A 21360-nucleotide genomic window follows, 5' to 3' on the forward strand; every position below is an offset into this window, starting at 1 on the left:
GGCCAGTGCACGCGCCTAAGCCCACAGTCCCTTGATCGGCCACTTGAGAAAGGCGATAATGTGTTTCAGCCTGGGGCTGGAATGACGACATTCAGGTTTTTCCCGGGCTCTGAGAGCCTATGGAAGACGTAGGAAGTGTCACGTTAGAGCAGAGATCCTTTGTAATAGATAGAGATGGCAAAGAAGTTCAAGAAATGGTCAGACAGGGTACTTCCTGTACAGAATCTTCTCACGTTTTGGCCTGCCAAATGAGTTCTGTTATACTCACAGACACCATTCAAACAGTTTTAGAAACTTTGGAGTGTTTTCTATCCAAAGCTAATAATTATATGCATATTCTAGTTTCTGGGCAGGACTAATAATCAGATTAAATCGGGTACGTTTTTTATCCAGCCGTGAAAATACTGCCCCCTAGCCATAACAGGTTAACCTGTAGCCTCTTTATCGAAAATACAGGATCTCTGCTGTAACGTGACATTTTCTAAGGCTTTCATTGGCTCTCAGAAGGCGCCAGAACGTTGAACGATCACTCTGCAGTCTCTGGGCGAAAAACAGTAGGGGTTTTGGAGAGTGGTACTTCTGAGAACAATGACACTGGTGCGCGCGTGCATGTGATGACTCCATTTTCTTCTTTCAGTGTTTGAATGGATACAACGTCTCCCGGTTGGAATATTATTGCTATTTTACGAGAAAAATCGCATAAACATTTATTTTAAACAGCGTTTGACATGCTTCGAAGTACGGTAATGGAATATTTTGAATTTTTTTGTCATGAAATGCGCCGGCGCGTCACCCTTCGGATAGTGACTTGAACACATGAACAAAACGGAGCTATTTGGATATAACTATGGATTATTTCGAACCAAAACAACATTTGTTGTTGAAGTAGAAGTCCTGGGAGTGCATTCTGACGAAGAACAGCAAAGGTAATCCAATTTTTCTTATAGTAAATCTGAGTTTGGTGAGGGTCAAACTTGGTGGGTGTCAAATTAGCTAGTCGTGATGGCCGGGCTATCTACTCAGAATATTGCAAAATGTGCTTTCACCGAAAAGCTATTTTAAAATCGGACATATCGAGTGCATAGAGGAGCCAATGGAAGCCTTAGAAAATGTCACGCATTTCCAGGGCTGTGGAGGATTTAAGGGAGCCCGAGAGGCAGCCCCAAGATTTTTTTTGGGGGGGGGCACACGGGTAGTTTGGCTGTGCAACGAGTGAGCCCCAGGCCAAATCCCCATACCTTTTTTGGGCAACCAGTGACTGGACAGGTCCCGTGCTTCGGGGTAATGGGTACTGTGGCGAGGCCAAGTATTTTTAGGCCGGTACGCGCAATACCAGCGCCCCGCATTTGCCAGGGGGAAGTGGGCATCCAGCCAGTAAGAGCGATGCCAGTTCTGCGCTCAAGACCGCCAGTAAGCCTCTACGGTCCAGTGCGTCAGCCCAGTCCGACTCGTCCTGTTCCCGCTCCCCGCACTAGCCCTGAGGTGCGTGTCCCCAGACTGGCACATCCAGTACCAGTACCACGCATCAGGCTTCCAGTGCGTCAGCCCAGCCTCGAGAGTTCGGCAATAGTGTGCAGTCCAGAGTATCCGGCAATAGTGTGCAGTCCAGAGTATCCGGCAACAGTGTGTAGTCCAGAGTATCCGGTAACAGTGTGCAGTCCAGAGTATCCGGCAACAGTGTGCAGTCCAGAGTATCCGGCATCAGTGTGCAGTCCAGAGTATCCGGCAACAGTGTGCAGTCCAGAGTATCCGGCAACAGTGTGCAGTCCAGTGTATCTGGCAACAGTGTGCAGTCCAGAGTATCCGGCAACAGTGTGCAGTCCAGAGTATCCGGCAACAGTGTGCAGTCCAGAGTATCCGGCACCAGTGTGCAGTCCAGAGTATCCGGCAACAGTGTCTAGCCTGGAACCAAGGGAGTCTGCCTGTGACCCGGAAACGAGGGAGTCTGCCTGCGAACCGGAACCGAGGGAGTCTGCCTGCGACCCGGAACTGAGGGAGTCTACCTGCTACCCGGAACCGAGGGAGTCTGCCTGCGACCCGGAACCGAGGGAGTCTGCCTGCGACCCAGAACCAAAGGGGTCTGCCTGTGACCCGGAACTGAGAGGGTCGGCCTGCGACCCGGGACCAAGGGACTCTGCCTGTGACCCAGAACCAAAGGGGTCTGCCTGCGACCCGGAGCCGAAGGGGTCTGCTTGTGACCCAGAACCGGGTGAGTCTGCCTATGACCCGGAACCAAGGGAGTCGATCAGCAACCCGGAACTGAGTAAGTCTGTTGACAATCCGGAGCTAAAGATGATTAACTGTGTATCAAATGAGTCTGCCTACAGTGTGGAACGGAAGAGGTCTGCCTACGATCCGGAACGATGGGAGTCTGCATACGGCCCGAAACTGAGCAAGTCTGTCTGCATTCTGGAGGACAGTAGGCCGGAGCCAGAACCACCTCCTGTATAGGTGGGTTGGGGAGGGGGGGTGTAGCACAAGTGCCGTCGGTGACGGCAGCCACCCTCCCTTCCCTCCCTTTAGTTTAGGGGGATTTTGTTGTTGTTGTTGTTGTTGTTGTTGGTCTTTTTTTTTTATTTTTATGAGGTGCATCCGGGGTCTGCACCTTTAGGGGACAATAAATCACCACCCCGAACCACATAAACAAAATACCCTCTGTCACGTCCTGACCAGTATAAGGGTTATTTGTTATTGTATTTTGGTCAGGACGTGGCAGAGGGTATTTTGTTTATGTGGTTCGGGGTGGTGATTTATTTAGTAGGGTGTTGGTTTAGTTAGTTCCGGGGTTTTGGGGTTATGTTCTAGGTTTGTATTTCTATGTGGTCTCTAGTCTTTTGTATTTCTATGTCTAGTTTATTGGGGTTGGACTCTCAATTGGAGGCAGGTGTTTTCTAGTTGCCTCTGATTGTTTGTGGGAGATTGTTTCTTGTTTTGCCTGTGTGAGCATGACAAGTCTGTTTTGTTGTTCGTGCGTTCTTCATTTCGTTATTTTGGTGTTCTCTTTATTTTAAAATAAATAACAAGATGAGCATCCACATTCCTGCTGCGTTTTGGTCCTCTATTCCCGACGACAGCCGTTACAAACACTTGGATTGTGCAACATTTGCCCATTACTCTTTTTAAAATTATTCAAGCTCTGTTTTAAGTTATTGTCCTGCTGAAAGGTGAATTCATCTCCTAGTGTCAAGTGGAAAGCAGACTGAACCAGGTTTTCCTCTAGGATTTTGCCTGTGCGTAGCTTCATTCCACTTGTTTTTTATTCAAAAAAACTCTCCAGTCCTTAACGATTACAAGCATACCCAAAACATGATGAAGCCACCACTATGCTTGAACATATGGAGAGTGGTACTCAGGACAAAAAGTTAATTGCTTTACCAGATTTTTGCAGTATTACTTTAGGGCCTTGTTGCAAACAGTTTGGAATATTTTTACTCAGTACAAGCTTCCTTCTTTTCACTCTGTCAATTATGTTAGTATTGTGGATTAACTACAATGTTGATCCCTCCTCAGTTTTCTCCTGTCACAGCCACTACACTGTAACTGTTTTAAACTCACCATTGGCCTCAGGGTGAAATCCGTGAGCTGTTAACTTCCTCACCAGCAACTGAGTTAGAAAGGACGCCTGTATATTAGTAGTGACTGGGTGTATTGATACACCATCCAAAGTGTAATTAATAACTTCACCATACAGAGAGGGATATTAAATGTCTGCTTTTGTTTTTTTACCCATCTACCAATAGGTGCCCTTCTTTGCGAGGCATTGGAAACCCTCCCTGGTCTTTGTTGTTGAATCTGTGTTTGAAATTCACTACTCGACAGATGGACCTTACAGATAAGTTAATGTGTGGGGTACAGAGATGAGGTAGTCATTCAAAAATCATATTATTTAGGCTTGCCATAAGTAAGGGGTTGAATACTTTTTGACTCAAGACATTCAACACATCTCACAAGCCACTGGCCATAAAAGCCTGTGGCTCCATCCCAAATGGCATGCTATTTTCTACATAGATCACCACTTTTGAGCAGAGCCCTATGAAATGTCGTGCCAGCGGTGACTGCACTCTAGCAGGGATTAAGTCATTGTGAGGAGGGAGGAGGGCTGTGTAAGGAAACTCTCTGGTTCCATCATGGTCCTGGACACATTTTTGTGCACACTCCCTAAAACACAACATCATCACAGCTACATTACACTGACTTTCCACATCTCAACTCTCCTGTTGTTCGTGTCAGGACACAGGCATATTTCCATCAAGTTTATGGCCTGGTGATGTTGGAATGTATTGAGGCCTTGCTTTGCTGTTCTATGTGTTGTAGAGTTACTTAATGTTAAGATACTGGCTGTGTCTGAAATCTGGCTTGCCTACTACTTACTTAAACTGCATACTGTGTAGTAATGGTACTACATACTATTTAGAACGTACTGTTTAGTAAAAATGAGCAACAAATAACAGCATTTCATCCTACTGAGAACACGTCATGTGATTGCACAATTGCATGGATTTCCGCCATTCTTTTGTTTTGGTACGGCACGTCCCCTCAGCTGATTATCAGCTGTTGTCAGACACACGGGTGCAGCGAACTCTACTAGATGAAAAGCCGAAATGAGTATGACATTCTGGCATTTAAAGGAAACTGCATTTTTGGGGGATTTGCAACGCAAGTACGGGTATTCGAACAAGGCCACTGTCTCCCTGGCCTGGACCGATACCAGGAACCGGTTTGAAGCCTCCTCTGTAACTCCTCTGTTTTCTGGTTCAGCCTGTTTTTGCATTCCCTGGCCCAGTAGTGTTAGAGTGTTTAGAGCCCTGGCTTATATTTAGCTGTTCTCTGGGTTGCAGAGTTAGTGAATGTTCAGCTCCTGTCTCCCTGGCCTGGAACCATCTCTGTCTGTTCTTCTATTTGAAACGCTACTCCCTCCCTCCGTTGTGTGAGTCAGTTTATGGCTCTGGCCTGTAGTGTTGGTCTATTTAGTATCCTGGGTTAGCTGTTCTCTCTGTTGTACTGTTGGTGTATAAGCCTCAGCAGCTCACTCTCTACCTCCACTTTGCTCATCTCCCCACCTTCCTTACCCCAGACACCTGAGCCCTCCCTCACCCCATCCCACTTTTTTCCCTTCTCCAAGCCCTCCCTTCATCCTCTCACCATCGTCCCTCCATCGTCCTAGCCTGGCCTGGCCTCTGCATTCCCCATCCTCTGAGCCCTTAAGGCAGCAGGGCGGCTCTCTTGTGGACACTTAAGACAGGGGAAGGAATGAACCAAGAGGAAATTAATGAACCAGCAGGAGGGGGGAGGGGAGAGTGGGGAGGGGGGAGGGGGGAGGGGGGATGGAGAAAGCAAATAACTTTAGAATCAATTACAGTTATGCTGTTACTCTTCAGAACCAAACACAGCTCTACCATTCCCAAATTCAGCCTTGGAAAACTAAGACACTCAATCGCCTCTCAATTAACCAGCTCCCCAGTGTTGAACATTTTTGAAAAGTGAACTCGGGGATGTGGTGGAGAGCCAACACGCATAAATGTTAGCATTTATGCCACTCGCCACATGTAATTTTAGACCAGTGTTCAATGCTGACCTGCTTTATTTTACCACTGGATGTAACACACTGTACATGTTAACAACCTGCTTTACACTGGGCGGGGTGTGAGCTTTGTTTGCCACTTAACAAGCTCTTAATGATACTGTCTGCTCGTGTTTCAGGCCTCCCTGCTAGACACTGCTGTGTGTGTGTATAAAGATTTATAGGCTTGTTTACAAGGCTGGGATCTCATCTCATTTGTAAGACAGAGGAATGCTGACTTGGATCTCAGGGTTCCTTTAATGTGTGCTTTTGATGATTATATGGACATTATTTGGGTTTACAGCACCCCAAACATCTGCTTCCTTTGATTGACTTGATGGACTTTCGTTGTTACTTCACGGCATGGACAACATACCAGTTAATCACACTTCATGACGCCGGAATTGTTTATATCATAACACTATCATAAAGTCTGAGTGGTAAGGAAAAACATTCTGGCTGTTAACACAAGAGCAGGGACATCTATCAAAAATGTTGCTAGTTCAACAAATACAATGTTGTGTAATTGAAAACCCACACCATCTGGAGAATTATGTCAACATAAAATATATTAACCTCAATCGGCCCCTTTTTTTAAATTATCGCCTAAAATGACACCCAAATCTAACTGCCTGTAGCTCAGGCCCTGAAGCAAGGATATGCACTTTCTTAGTACCATTTGAAAGGAAACACTTTGAAGTTTATGGAAATGTGAAAGGAATGTTGGAGAATATAACACATTAGATCTGGTAAAAGATAATACCAAGAAAAAAACTTTTTTTTTGTATTTTCTGTGTACCATCACCTTCGAAATGCAAGAGAAAGGCCATAATGTATTATTCCAGCACAGGTGCAATTTAGATATTGGCCACTGGATGGCAGCAGTATATGTGCAAAGTTTTAGTCTGATCCAATAAACCATTGTATTTCTGTTCAAAATGTTGTATCAAGACTGCCCAAATGTGCCTAATTTGTTTATTAATAACTTTTCATGGTTAAAACTGTGCACTCTCCTCAAACAATAGCATGGTATTATTTCACTGTAATTGCTACTACAAATTTGACAGTGCAGTTAGATTAACAAGAATTTAAGCTTTCTGACAATATCAGATATGTCTATGTCCTGGGAAATGTTGTTGTTACTTACAACCTCATGCTAATCGCATTAGCCTACGTTAGCTCAACCGTCCCGCAGGGGACCCAATGCAGCTGTTTTTATTTCAATATGAAACCATTTCTGGGTAACAATTAAGTACCTTACTGTGATTGTTTTGAATTAAAATGGTCAATAAGATACAAAAATAGCTTCTTAGCAAAGGAAGCTTAGCAATATTTCAAGCAAGATTTTTGCTAGGACTGTCTGGGAGTGTTCTGAGTGGGGAGGGGAAAACTGAAAATTAGCTATTATTGGCAGAGAGCTTTGGAACTCTTGTTCTTATTGGTCAATTAACTAATTTACTGCATGGTGATGTCATCATGGAAGACCAGTATACCTGCACATTGTAAATATGGTATTGGAGCTGACTCGGTATATACTGTAGCTGACTTACTTTCTCGTGTTCTTATTTCATATTTGTATATCCCATCTGTTTTTGTTCTACCTTATGTTTTTTAGTACTACATTGATATTGGTTACTGCATTGTTGGGTTTAAGAGCTTGCAAGAAAGGTATTTCACTATAGTTGTGCACGTGACATTAAAACTTGAAACAGGCTGAGATTTCAGGCAGTCTACAAACAGCTCTTACACTAAAAGGGCATTAGTATAATTATCACAATTTTACAATATCATTCCAACTTCATAGTGTAGAAATATATATCAAAGACAGGAAATCATGTTTTTGACAGCACTGGGCCTTTAATAGTTATAATATAAAATAATATTGTATTTATAATATATCATAATTATATCAACATAAAACTAGTCTAATAAATTAAACGAAAATTAAATGTAATCAATTCACAACATTGGTATACTACATTGGGAGTGATGCATATGAGGAAGGAAAATAGATTTAAATCACTAGTTTCAGCTGGAGCCTCAGAGGAGTCGCTCTGACTGAGAATAAACACTCAAATCATCTTGGATTCATTATCAACTGATCTTTTCATTTTCCTTTCCTTCCTCGCCCTACTGGAGTCACAAAGGCTTTCTTTGTTTCTCGATTTCTCCTGAGCTCTCTGTGTCCTTTCGCAACTTAATTTGTTTGTTTGTTTCTTTTTTTCTTTCTTTCTTTTCTCAATGTATCGATGGCCTAAAATGATCTAATCTATCCACACAATCTCATACGTTGACCACATGTGGCTTACAGTAACGCACACACGCACTCACTCACTCACTCACTCACTCACTCACACACTCACACACTCACACACTCACACACTCACACACACACACACACACACACACACACACACACACACACACACACACACACACACACACAGAAGAAGACAGTTCATGCTGTGCAAGAGACAGCTCAGCACACAACTACCTTCCAATACGTGCATGTCGTGTTTTTGTGTCGACCATGCATCTGTGCATCTAAAATAAAGGTTAAATAAAATAAAATAATCTGTGTATGGTGTCCCAGCTAACAACTCTAGGGAGAGAGAAGATTTTTGTAATGTCCCCCTAATGTTGTCCAGTTTTCACTCAGTTAGGGGAACATTGTAGGGGAACATGCCCTCAGAACATGACTTTTTTTTACATTTTGTTGTGCTAAATTGATTAAATTCAGAGTTTGTGTCACTGGCCTACACACAATACCACATACTGTTAAAGTGGAATTATGTGTTACGAAATGTTGTCAAATGAATACAAAATGAAATGCTGAAATGTCTTGAGTCAATAAGTATTCAACCCCTTTGTAATGGCAAGGCTACATAAGTTCAAGCGTAAAATGTCCTTAACAAGTCAAATAATAAGTTGCATGGACTCACTCTGTGATCAATAATAGTATTAAACATTCATTTTGAATGACTACCTCATCTCTGTACCCCACACATACAATTATCTGTAATGTCCCTCAATCAAGCAGTGAATTTCAAACACACATTCAGTCACAAAGACCAAGGAGTTTTCCAATGCCTCACAAAGAAGGGCACCTATTGGTAGATGGGTAAAAACAAATATATCCCTATAAGCATGGTGAAGTTATTAATTACACTTTGGATTGTGTATCAATACACCCAGTCACTACAAAGATACAGGTGTCCTTCCTAAAATTTGCCAGAAAGGAAGGATACCGCTCAAAGATTTCACCCTGAGGCCAATGGTGACTTTAAAACAGTTACAGAGTTTAATGGCATTGATAGGAGAAAACTGAGGATGGATCAACACCATTGTAGTTACTCCACAATACTAACCTAATAGACAGAGTGAAAAGAAGGAAGCCTGTACAGAATAAAAAATATTCCAAAACATGCATCGTGTTTGCAATAAGGCACTAAAGTTCAACTGCAAAGAATGTGGCAAAGAAATTAGCTTTTTGTCCTGAATACAAAGTGTTATGTTTGGATTAAATCCAACACATAACTGAGTACCACTCTTCATATTTTCAAGCATGGTGGTGGCTGTATCATATTATTGGTAGTCTTGTAATGGTTAAGGACTGGATAAAAAAGGATAAAAAAGAAATGGAATGGAGCTAAGCACAGGCAATATCCTAGAGGACAACCTGGTTCAGCCTGCTTTCCAACAGACACTGGTAGACAAATTCACCTTTCAGCAGGACAATAACCTAAAACACAAGGCCAAATATACACTGGAGTTGCTTACCAAGACGACATTGAATGTTCCTGGGTGACCTAGTTACATTTTTGACTTAAATCGGCTTGAAAATCTATGGCAAGACTTGAAAATGGCTGCCTAGCAATAATCAACAATAAATTTGACAGAGTTTGAATTTTTTTTTAATATTGCGCAATCCAGGTGTGCAAATATCTCAGAGACTTACCCAGAAAGACCCACAGCTTAATCGCTGCCAACGGTGATTCTAGAGTATATTGACTAAGCGGTGTGAATACGTATGTAAATTAGATATTTCTGTATGTCATTTGCAATATATTTGCTAAAATAATTAAAAACATGTTTTCACTTTGTCATTATGGGCTATTGCGTGTAGATGTAACTGTAACACAACAAAATAAGTCAAGGGGTATGCATACTTTCTGAAGGCACTGTATGTTAGCAAAAACCTCTGAGAACCTTTTTAGGATGATGTTTTAGTGTTAAAGTTAGGAGAACAGTATCTTAAGGTATTGTAGCGTTAAGAGATGACACACAACAACGGTTTCTACCACGAAACCACAAATACAATAACCACCGCGGTCAAAATAACTGTAAAGTATGTCGCCATCGAAACGACTACCGCTACAATCGACCGGTTCGCTACGTTCCTGCACCCAACTCACACAAAGTGTCAGAGCACAAAGGTAACAAAGGGTTAAAGGATGATTAAAACGTAGACCAATGTTCTCTAGAAGTTCCACTATGTGAAGAACTAAAGTGAGAAAAAATTGAGAAAAGGGTAAATGATAAGTCAGAAGGCCTAGATCCGCAGGAATTAACACCCTTATCAAGGATGTTAAAAATCAAATTTCTCCCGCTCTCACTCGAGACCCTATCCAGGGCCGGCTTGATCAAGAAACAAGCCCAAAGGCTTTGTCTGTAGACTCTGATACAAAGGTTGCAATGAAAAAGGTCAAAAGCTTCATTAAAGCCAAGCCCACTCAAAATCCGAAAAGTCGATCTGCTTTTGAACAGAAATGGCACATCACGTCGTTGCGAACGACCACTCCACTTTGTGAAGAATATATCCACTAAACGCAACTCTAAACGGCCATATCTAGAAACATTCCTAGAGGATTGCTTAACTTGTCATGCGCTAATTGATTCGGGCGCGACAATATCACTCATCTCTCAAACATTGTTCAATGATCTCAAAAGGGCTCGAAGTCAACTAAACGTTGGTTAAAAGTGGAATGATGCGACACTACACCACTTTGAGTTTTCACTCAGACTACCTTGCCTCTCACGTTGAGAGTCATGATGAAACTACACTTCCCGGACTTATTGCTCGTTCACCCTGTGTATGTTACCAGCCTCGAATCTGAACCCCTGCTACTCGGAGCAGACTTGATGGATCGGTTACTCCCACTGATGGATTGGAAAACCAACCATATATGATCACAGGTCACAGTGCCTTTTCCATTGACCACACTGTCTTCCCCTAAAGCTAGCTGCAATGCAGTCATCCACGAGGGGTATGTGTTGAAAGCACCCCTTGGGGAAAAAGACGTTTCGAAACCTCTTGGTGCAGAATCCGATCCAAGGAGATATTACGAAATCTCGACACATTCAGTCAGCAAACCTGATTGACCATTATTTTCAAGATTTCGAGCCAGCAGTCTCTGTGAATGAGCAACTTCCCTCTTCCTTGAAGTCGTGCAATACTGTAGTTGAGATGAACTTCTCTTGCCCTTCGGACACTTCCGCAAGCACTGCGGCCGTCTCAGCAAGAAAAACAGTGATGCGCAGAGTGCACTCTGCTTCCGATGATATATCTTCCGCTTTGTTTTGGACTGTCACCCCTTTCAATGACACTACTGGCATCAGTCCAGCAACTCACCCCTTCAAAACAAATGGCAAAAATTGTCATGCCTTGCCATGTGTAGCTTCAACTACAATACAACTAGTAAATTGCTCTAATCATGTGTTACTTTAGGATAGCATTTCAGAATAAATCGGTAGGACAACTGGTCCCCTTGAGTACCAGTACCAATACCACAGGCAATACAGCAACATTCAGTAAGAGGATTAGACACCTCCCAACTAGTCAAATTTCTATAGTTAATAGTGACGAGGTGTTAGTAGTCACTCAGATTGCAACACATATAAGGAAATCTCCAGAACACTCTTCTGATGGTCAACACACGCCACTAATAAATAGAACCCTCCATTCAGGAGGAAAGTTATTAGAAGTCATGAACCATGATCACACCGCATACTTCCGTTGTGAGGTTAGCTCCTCCGTGGATAACATAGCTATGAAATAGACTTCTTTATACCTATCGCCACTTCAATAGTGGAAGACACAGTGACTTGTAGTAAAAACCACTACAGACTCCCTCGACACCAATTCTGACTGACCTCCAGGCATTGACCTGAAAATTGTCTGACTACGTCAGACTCATTCTGAAGAAGTTGTAGTCTACCAGGATACTTGGTTTTCTGCCCTTGACATGCTGGCTTGTGGTAGCATAAACGCACATGTACACCGGAACATCCAATAAGGATTTATGCTTGGATCCCTGAAGGGTTGAGCAAAACGCCAGCCTGGGTAAAATTGAAAATTTAGGAACACCCTAGACATGACACTAGAGACAATGCCATCATAGTCATTTTGCCAAGACCTTGGACATATATAGAATATGAGATGATTAAGAGGTGATGACTATATTTTGTATTTATCTTTTGTTTGGGCTTTTATTCATTTTCTTTCATTTTCTTTGACACTTAGGAAGTGATAGAGCCATAAACAAATTCCCCAGACAACCATCAGTTAGTGCCACAACGCCGCTCATTTGGGAGGAAATGTAGTTATATATTTCATGAGTGTGTGTGCGTTGTTAACATCTGCCTAAGTTACTGCCCAGATCTTCCAGTCTGCTTGACCAGACGACAGGTCCGGAACGGCGATCCTCAACCCTGGGGAATGGAACAATATGTCCCTTTCTCAATCAGTTGAAAGTGTCCGTTGGTACTGTCAGGTCAGTTGTTGTCTGGGACATTATATCTGATGATAGGACGACATACATTGTATCTTGGAAAGTCTACACATTCTAGTTATCAGATTCATATGGAATTGTTGTGCAATTGAAATGTTTAAATATAAAATTGTTTGTGAGAATAAAATTTGATTTTAGCTTCTAAATGAGAGAATTGTTTTCATAAATAAACTTATGCTCACTCAGTGGCCACGCCCAAGTGAACAGACATTGGTTGGAGAGGGATGAAACACGCCCTTCTCTTCCCAGTACAAAAGCCCCCGTGAGCTGTGGTTGTGAATGGTTGAACGACTACTCTATCTAACAAAATTTACATGAGACCAGATCACGTGGAGATGATGATCACCACGCTGGAATGGTGACTTTTGACTAGACCAGCCAGAATACAGCACAAACTAACTAATTATGGCAACTATTATTCACTGAAGAAGAAGAGATACATCCTAGACGTCAAGTTATCAGCTGCAGCTGTAAACGTACATGGCCTAGGAAAGGACAGACAATCTCCTAAGAATGACAGGGTATTTCAATGTATCCGCTCTTCAACAGTAAGACCAAAAAGATTCTTCAAAGGACAATGGCGATCTCTGCTGGGCAAACTAGTCTTCCATCTTTGACCCATCTATCGAAGCGCACCTCAGAGTAAATATGTGTCTTGCATTTTCCTTTTCCAAATGGACAGTTATCAGAATGCATAAGATTCTGTATTCACAGTAGCATAGCTTCTCAAGGTCCGATAGAGACCCAATCCTTTTGTTCCTCAGTCTTCCCGCGCTTTCATTCAAACCCAACCCCCTTTCTTTGTGTAACCAGCCGTCATATCGGTTTCGTCCGCTAGGGACGTTTTCTTTTCTGACATAATTAGTAATCAATGTATGATCCATCCTGTGTATATGTAATTCTGTGTGATTATTTAGGTATTTAGTAAATAAATAATTAAACCAAATGTTTTATTGCTAATTCAACTTGTTAACCAGGGTTCTCAAAGATAACCAATCATTTTACGACATTCAGATGAGGCTGAATAAGGTGACGATTAATAATTGACTGCTATTGATATAAAATATTACCAGGTCTTTAAGAATTTATCCGGAAGACAACAGCTCTATAAACATTCTTCCGTGGTGCCCCGACTTCCTAGTTAATTACATTTACATGATTAGTTTAATCAGGTAATAGTAATTACAGAGAATTGATTTAATAAAATAGCATGTCATATCATTTAATCCATAGTAAAGACACTACAGCGCAGTCAGATGGAACAGAGTAAATAGGCATTTTAACGTCATAGATTTTGCCGGTGGTAACTTGTGGAATAGACACCGGTTGGAATGCGGTTTTGACTAATCAGCATTCAGGATTAGACCCACCCGTTGTATAATAAGGGATATCTCTAGGGCGTGTGCTTATTTGGCTAGTAGTGTTAGGCCCAGTCATAGCCACGGGAAGTAGGGGTGCTGAGGGTTCTGCAGCATCCCCTAAAAAAATCTGAATAAAAAATCTGAATAACAAAACATATTGACAAATATTTTTTACAAAAGTAGTGCACTGGGCCTTTAATAGTGCTGTATTAGCAGACCGATATAGCGTCTGTAGTGCCCCCCCCAAAAAAATATTTTTTTTAGCACCCCTCTTGAAAAGTAATTAATACAAAAAATAATAAAAAAAACACAGCACCCCCACCCCCAAACTACTTCCCGCGCCTATGGGTCCTGTCCATAAGAAAGTCTTACTCCTCCTCCCTAGGCACTTGAGTAGACATGAAACATATTGATAGGTGTAAGCAACAGGGTGAATTCACCGTAGAGAATGATAGAGGCCTCTAATGGCCAAAATGTAATTTAGCATGGGCAGCACCATTGATGGCTACCACAACTTTAATGTAGTCAACTGGCTGGGAGTTCCAATTTCATTGGCTGATACCTCGTGAACACCTTGTTGCAGTCAGGTCCAACTGGGTAATCAGAAGGGATCTGTCCGTTGTGAAGAAGAAAATGTACTACTTCAAAATGGAGATTGCTTCAATGGCGCTGCCTGGGCACACATAGATGCCATAATGGAAACTATATAGGGATGCTCTCTCTATCATTCTCAATGGAATGCACTTTGAAGTAAATCTCAGTTCTGTTAAAATCACAATCAAGAACATATTTTATTGATCATGGTGATTCAGGAGTATCATTTAAACAGGTTACTATTCCCCACCAACATTAGGCAACTATACAGAAAGTCCTTAATTTGCTTTTTTTCATCAATAACTATGGTATGGGCAGGGCTCGGGTATCACTAAATTGATCAGTAACATTTTAAAGCTGAGCCATTTGCCTGTGCTCCGCTGCGCAGTAAAGTCGTGGCCAAAAGTTTTGAGAATGACACAAATATACATTTTTGCAAAGTTTGCTGCTTCAGTGTCTTTAGATATTTTTGTCAGATGTTACTATGGAATACTGAAGTATAATTACAAGCATTTCATAAGTGTCAAAGGCTTTTATTGACAATTACATGAAGTTGATGCAACGAGTCAATATTTGCAGTGTTGACCCTTCTTTTTCAAGACCTCTGCAATCCGCCCTGGCATGCTGTCAATTAACTTCTGGGCCACATCCTGACTGATGGCAGCCCATTCTTGCATAATCAGTGCTTGGAGTTTGTCAGAATTTGTGGGTTTTTGTTTGTCCACCTGCCTCTTGAGGATTGACCACAAGTTCTCAATGGGATTAAGGTCTGGGGAGTTTCCTGGCCATGGACCCAAAATATTGATGTTTTGTTCCCCAAGCCACCTAGTTATCACTTTTGCCTTATGGCAAGGTGCTCCATCATGCTGGAAAAGGCATTGTTCATCACCAAACTGTTCCTGGATTGTTGGGAGAAGTTTCTCTAGGAGGATGTGTTGGTACCGTTCTTTATTCATGGCTGTGTTCATAGGCAAAATTGTGAGTGAGCCCACTCCCTTGGCTGAGAAGCAACCCCACACATGAATGGTCTCAGGATGCTTTACTGTTGGCATGACACAAGACTGATGGTAGCGCTCACCTTGTCTTCTCCGGACAAGCTTTTTTACAGATGCCCCAAACAATCGGAAAGGGGATTCATCAGAGAAAATGACTTTACCCCAGTCCTCAGCAGTCCAATCCCTGTACCTTTTGCAGAATATCAGTCTGTCCCTGATGTTTTTCCTGGAGAGAAGGGGCTTCTTTGCTGCCCTTCTTGACACCAGGCCATCCTCCAAAAGTTTTCGCCTCACTGTGCGTGCAGATGCACTCACACCTGCCTGCTGCCATTCCTGAGCAAGCTCTGTACTGGTGGTGCCCCGATCCCGCAGCTGAATCAACTTTAGGAGACGGCCCTGGCGCTTGCTGGACTTTCTTGGGCGCCCTGAAGCCTTCTTCACAATTGAACCGCTCTCCTTGAAGTTCTTGATGATCCGATAAATGGTTGATTTAGGTGCAATCTTACTGGCAGCAATATCCTTGCATGTGAAGCCCTTTTTGTGCAACGCAATGATGACGGCACTAGTTTCCTTGCAGGTAACCATGATTGACAGAGGAAGAACAATGATTCCAAGCACCACCCTCCTTTTGAAGCTTCCAGTCTGTTATTCGAACTCAATCAGCATGACAGAGTGATCTCCAGCCTTGTCCTCATCAACACTCACACCTGTGTTAATGAGAGAATCACTGACATGATGTCAGCTGGTCCTTTTGTGGCAGGGCTGAAATGCAGTGGAAATGTTTTTGGGGGATTTACTTCATTTGCATGGCAAAGAGGGACTTTGCAATTCATCTGATCACTCTTCATAACATTCTGGAGTATGTGCAAATTGCCATCATACAAACTGAGGCAGCAGACTTTGTGAAAATTAATATTTGTGTCATTCTCAAAACTTTTGGCCACGACTGTACAGTCATATCTGACTAAGATCAAAACATGGTGTCAGAAGTGCTTCAACCTCATCAAATATAAGTCAGGAAAGATTATTTCACAGAAAATAATAATGTTATTTTAGTTTTGTCTGTGTTTAGAGTTACGAAAAGTGGCTAGCAGCTAACTGCTTTCTTATGCCTCTTCAATGAGCAGAGCAGCCCAAGCGGAGCCGTTGCGATGGATACTCACAGACAGAAGAGCTGCCATGAGCAGAGCAGAGCGAGCTGTGTGCAGGGAGTGAGTGACAGACAGGAGAAGCTAATGGATTTACTAACGGAGGAAGTTATTTCGGTTTTCGGGCAGGGCAGGGACATTTTTTGGGGGGGAGACATAAATGTTCTTGCAATGTTCCCATAAAAATTTTCTAGAACAATATTCTGAGAAGATGGCAACATGTTTTGTGTATTTGTGGTGGGACATTGATGGAATATTCTCCTAACCAATAGAAAACTGGACACATTCATGTTTTTGCCACATTCCCATGAAACATGTCTAGAGCATTACTATCCTACATTCTGAGAATATGGCAACCACCTTTTGGATAAGTTCTAGTTGACATGAAGGGAATGGTCTCTTGGAAATACTCCTTGCACATCATGGGAACATTCCTATGAAAAAGTAGGTTATTGACCTAATGAGAATCTTAAGGGAACGTTATCTAAAGTTGTGGGAATGTTTGTTGTTAGATGGGTAGTTTGAACTTTGTACATGTATGGTGTACACAGTTCAATGATGTGTGCAACCCTGGCGTTGCACACATCATGCTGGCGTTGCAAACACCATGCTCTACCAACTGAGCCACAGGGAAGACTGTGACCCTGTGCAGTCTGGGCTTAATTTTTATCTGAGATCCGCCAGCGTAACTCTAACTTTCATGTAAATCATACATTCAATATTAATGAAACACTTGCATGAAAATGTATCTACTATCGTATGTCACTGCTCTAAGTCTGTCCGTCTATCTGTATGATCTACAGGTAACTTCCAAAATAAAGGAAAGACCTGAGTAAATGAGGGATACAAAGCATATTGAAAGCAGGTGTGTCTCCTGAGTTAATTAAGCGATTAATATACCATCATGCTTTGTGTCATGTTGCTTAGTGCCCAGTTGCCCATTATTTTGAGTACCATGGCTAGAAGAAGAGATCTCAGTGACTATGAAAGAGAGATCTCAAAGGATCATAGGGGGTTGAAAGTGTGTGTGTGCGTGTCTCAGTCACCAGATCTCAACCCAATTGAACACTTATGGGAGATTCTGAAGCACCCCTGAGACAGCGTTTCCCACCACCATCAACAACCCAGCTAGCAATGAGGAATCGGCCCAGTAACGGCCCTCTTCCGGGGGCCGGAACTGATTGAATCGGCCCGGAATCGGGTGTCGGACTCGGGCCGTTTCCGTGTATCGGAATTCAGTCGACTTCGCCGGCATCTTACCAGAATCCCCCCAGAAGTGGCCTGATGCAAATTTAAATAAATGTACACAAAATTACCACGATTTAGACATTTTAATTATGACTATTATACATTTTATACATAATATTATACTCATCCCCCAAAATCATTCACCTGGTGACCGTGCATGTGCCTAGCCCGCCACGGGAGTCGCTACAGCACGATGGGAGAAGGACATCACGGCCAGCCAAACCCTCCCCTAACTGTGCATCATCTCATGGGTCTCCCAGTCGCAGCCGGCACAGGTCTCGAACCAGCATCAGTAGCAACACAGTGACGCTGTGACGCAGTGTCTTAGACCGCTGCGCCACTCAGGAGGCTCCAACCACAAAGTTTTTAATGCTTATCAATTGCCTTGCACAAAGTATCAAAATACAAAAATACCATACAGGACTCTTCAAGAATTTCATTTAAACATTAATTGTATTTTTTGTTCACAGAAACAATGAGAAAATATGGAAAAATAAATAATGAAATGTTAATTATATAAAGCAGCCCATGTAATCATTTGCCAGAGAGTAGACCAAATCGGCCCGAGCCCCAATTAATACATTTGGGCCAGATAACTCACACTGGAATCGGTCCGAGCTCAATCCCCGCATCCTAGCCATATGTAATACTGCCGAAGGCGGCCCAGACTTGGGCCACATGACGTTGGCCGAGTCTGACTCTCAGCCAAGTGCCCAGACTCTCAGCCAGAATTGGCCCAGATCCACTGTGCTAGCTGGGAAAACACCAAATTATGGAATTTCTCGTGGAAGACTGGTGTTGCATCCCTCCAATAGAGTTACAAACACTTGTAGAATATATGCCAAGACACATTGAAGCTGTTCTGGCTGCTTGTGGTGGCCCAACACTTTATGTTGGTGCTTCCTTTATTTTAGCAGTTACCTGTATTATCATGTTACTGCTCTAGTTCTGTCTGTCTATCTGTCTGACCTATTATCTTGTGTTACTGCTCTAGGTCTGTCTGTCTATGTGTCTGATCTTTTATATTGTGTTACTGCTCTAGGTCTGTCTGTCTATCGGTCTTATCTTTTCTCTCGTGTTACGACTCTAGGTCATGGTCTGGTTGTGTCTAATATGAGGGACGATTGATTGGCTGTGGTGAGCTCCTGACACATGAAGCCCATGATGAGTTCTGTTCTGTCTTACAGCCTTCAGCAGAAGACCTGGCCCAGATGTCTGAATGTAGAACTCAAGATGATCCACTTGTCATGGCCAGAAGCAAAGGAAGCAGCCAGAAAGACCTGCAGAGTTGGGAAACATTAGTACAAGCCCCATGTTCCTCCATAAATTAAGTGAATTAAGTGAGTAAATAAGTCAGTTAATGGCTTTAGCTGTCCTCCTATGTGGCTGGCTCGCCCCTCTGTCTGGCTGTGGTATAGATGGATGAGCTGCAGTGGGAGGTCTGTCAGCAGGCTCAACAAAGAATCACACATCTTGCATGCGTATGGACTTTGATGTTGGTTCCAAACTTTTGCTTACCCTTTACCATGCTTTGACTGCTTTTGAATGGATTTACTCAGGGTCGTGCACAGAAAAAAGGGTACCCCTCCCCCCAAAAACGTTGACTTTCATTTCTTAGATTCATAACATATTATCTAATGTTCCTGTTGCCAAATTTCAATATATATTTTTTCCATATGCCTTTATTTTCTGCAAAATCACACTCATCCAACCTTAAGCAAGCTTAAAGCCTACTGCTCAAAGAGAGGGCAAAGAGGGATGGGCTATCCGTTGATCATAGCGAATACAGAATCAGCTAATTAGCTAGCTAGCTAGCTAGCAGCGGTGTAAAGTATTTAAGTAAAAATACTTGAAAGTACAACTTAAGTCGTTTTTTGGGATATCTGTACTTTACTATTTATATTTTTGCCAACTTTTACTTCTTTACATTTCTAAAGAAAATAATGTGCTTTTTACTCCATACATTTTCCCTGACACCCAAAAGTAAATTTTGATAGGAAAATGTTCCAAATTCACAAACTGACCTGGCAGACTCACTGAACACAAATGCTTAATTTGTAAATTATGTCTGAGTGTTGGAGTGTGCCCCTGGCTATCATTCAATAAAAAAAGTGCAATTGTTTGCTTAATATAAGGAATTTGAAATTATTTACACTTTTACTTTTGATTCTTAAGTATATGTGAAACCAAATACTTTTCGACTTTTACTCAAGTAGTATTTTACTGGGTGACTTTCACTTTTACTTTTCATTTTCTATTAAGGTATCTTTACTTTTACTCAAGTATGACAATTGAGTACTTTTTCCACCACTGCTAGCTAGTTAGCTATTCTGTTGAAACAATCTGTGATTATAGTTTGTTCTGCTGCTGACATCTGCCTCTTAGGCCTACTAACAAACAATCGAATTGAAGCCTTCCCTGTTCCTGACAGTAAGATGACAGATGCAACTCAAAAGGTAGCAACTACAACACTGCTGTTTGGTGATGGTAGCTTCTGCCTGCAGGACGAGTGCAATGCACACTCACATGGGGGCAGAGGGGCAGGCGAGGGGGAATGTTCCAAGATAAAACAATGAGAAATTAGCTAGTTTTATGGGCAATTCATTTAAACAGCAACAGAGACAATAGACAAAAAGTGAAATAAAAATGTAATAATAAAAAATGCCACCTATCTGAAAGGGCACTTCTCTCATAGGAGGTCAAAAGGGCAGGAGCTCAGGCAAGCTTAGACCTCTATCTGTGCACATGCCTGGCATCACCCCCACTAGGGAGCCTTTCGTTTTACAACAGCATGCATACTTACCTGTTCAGCATTAAATCTGATGGCTGTTCTGACTTAGACTGTCAACTTTAATTTCATAGCCCTTTAAAGATGTCAGTTCTGTGTCTTTGGGAGTGATGAAGGGGAGTGTTTACACTTTATTAACATATATTTACCATTAACATAATTGATGATACTTTGGTAATAAACATTAAGCACGCGCCTATGTTCTTGTGAAGCTGTATCCAGTGTGCAGGCACATTGCTGTGTACTGCAGTTACAGAGAGAATATTGCGGTGTTGGCTATAGGTCAGTCAGTGTGTTTTTCCATAGACAAGCATCTCTAAGGTCTCTGGCTCTAACCCACCAGACTCGAAGGCCTGAGTCCCAAATGGCCCTATGGGCCCTGGTCAAAAGCAGTGCACTATATAGGGAATAGGGTGCCATTTGGGACTCAGTCGAAGTTCTTCAGCTCTGAGCTCTGAGGTCTAAACAGTGGAATCATCCCAGTCATCTTCTAAATGATGGAACAGGACGTTCCTGCAGCACTTTTACCCAGACTACCCCTCCTGCCTGGCCTGATTGTGACTGGCCTATGGTTGGAAAACAGCTGCCGTAGTGTCCACCACTCGAATAGTGGGGATATAGTGGGTATAGGATGCCGAAACAGTAACAGTGGTGGTTATAGTTGGAATATGGGTGTAGGGTACAGTAAAAGTAAGTATGGGGAGATGAAGGGGTGATGAAGAGAGGGAAGGAGGTGGAAATGGAGGGGTGAAAGAAAGGAGGAAAAGGGAGGGAGTAAGAGAGAGGGAGAAGCGGAGGGATAAGAGAGTGAGGGAGAGGAAGGGGTGAGATGGATGGAGCAAGGGAGCAAGGGAGTGAGACAGTGAGGGAGAGGA

This window comes from Salmo salar, chromosome ssa12 (assembly GCF_905237065.1).
Source record: "Salmo salar chromosome ssa12, Ssal_v3.1, whole genome shotgun sequence".
Taxonomy (NCBI): domain Eukaryota; kingdom Metazoa; phylum Chordata; class Actinopteri; order Salmoniformes; family Salmonidae; genus Salmo; species Salmo salar.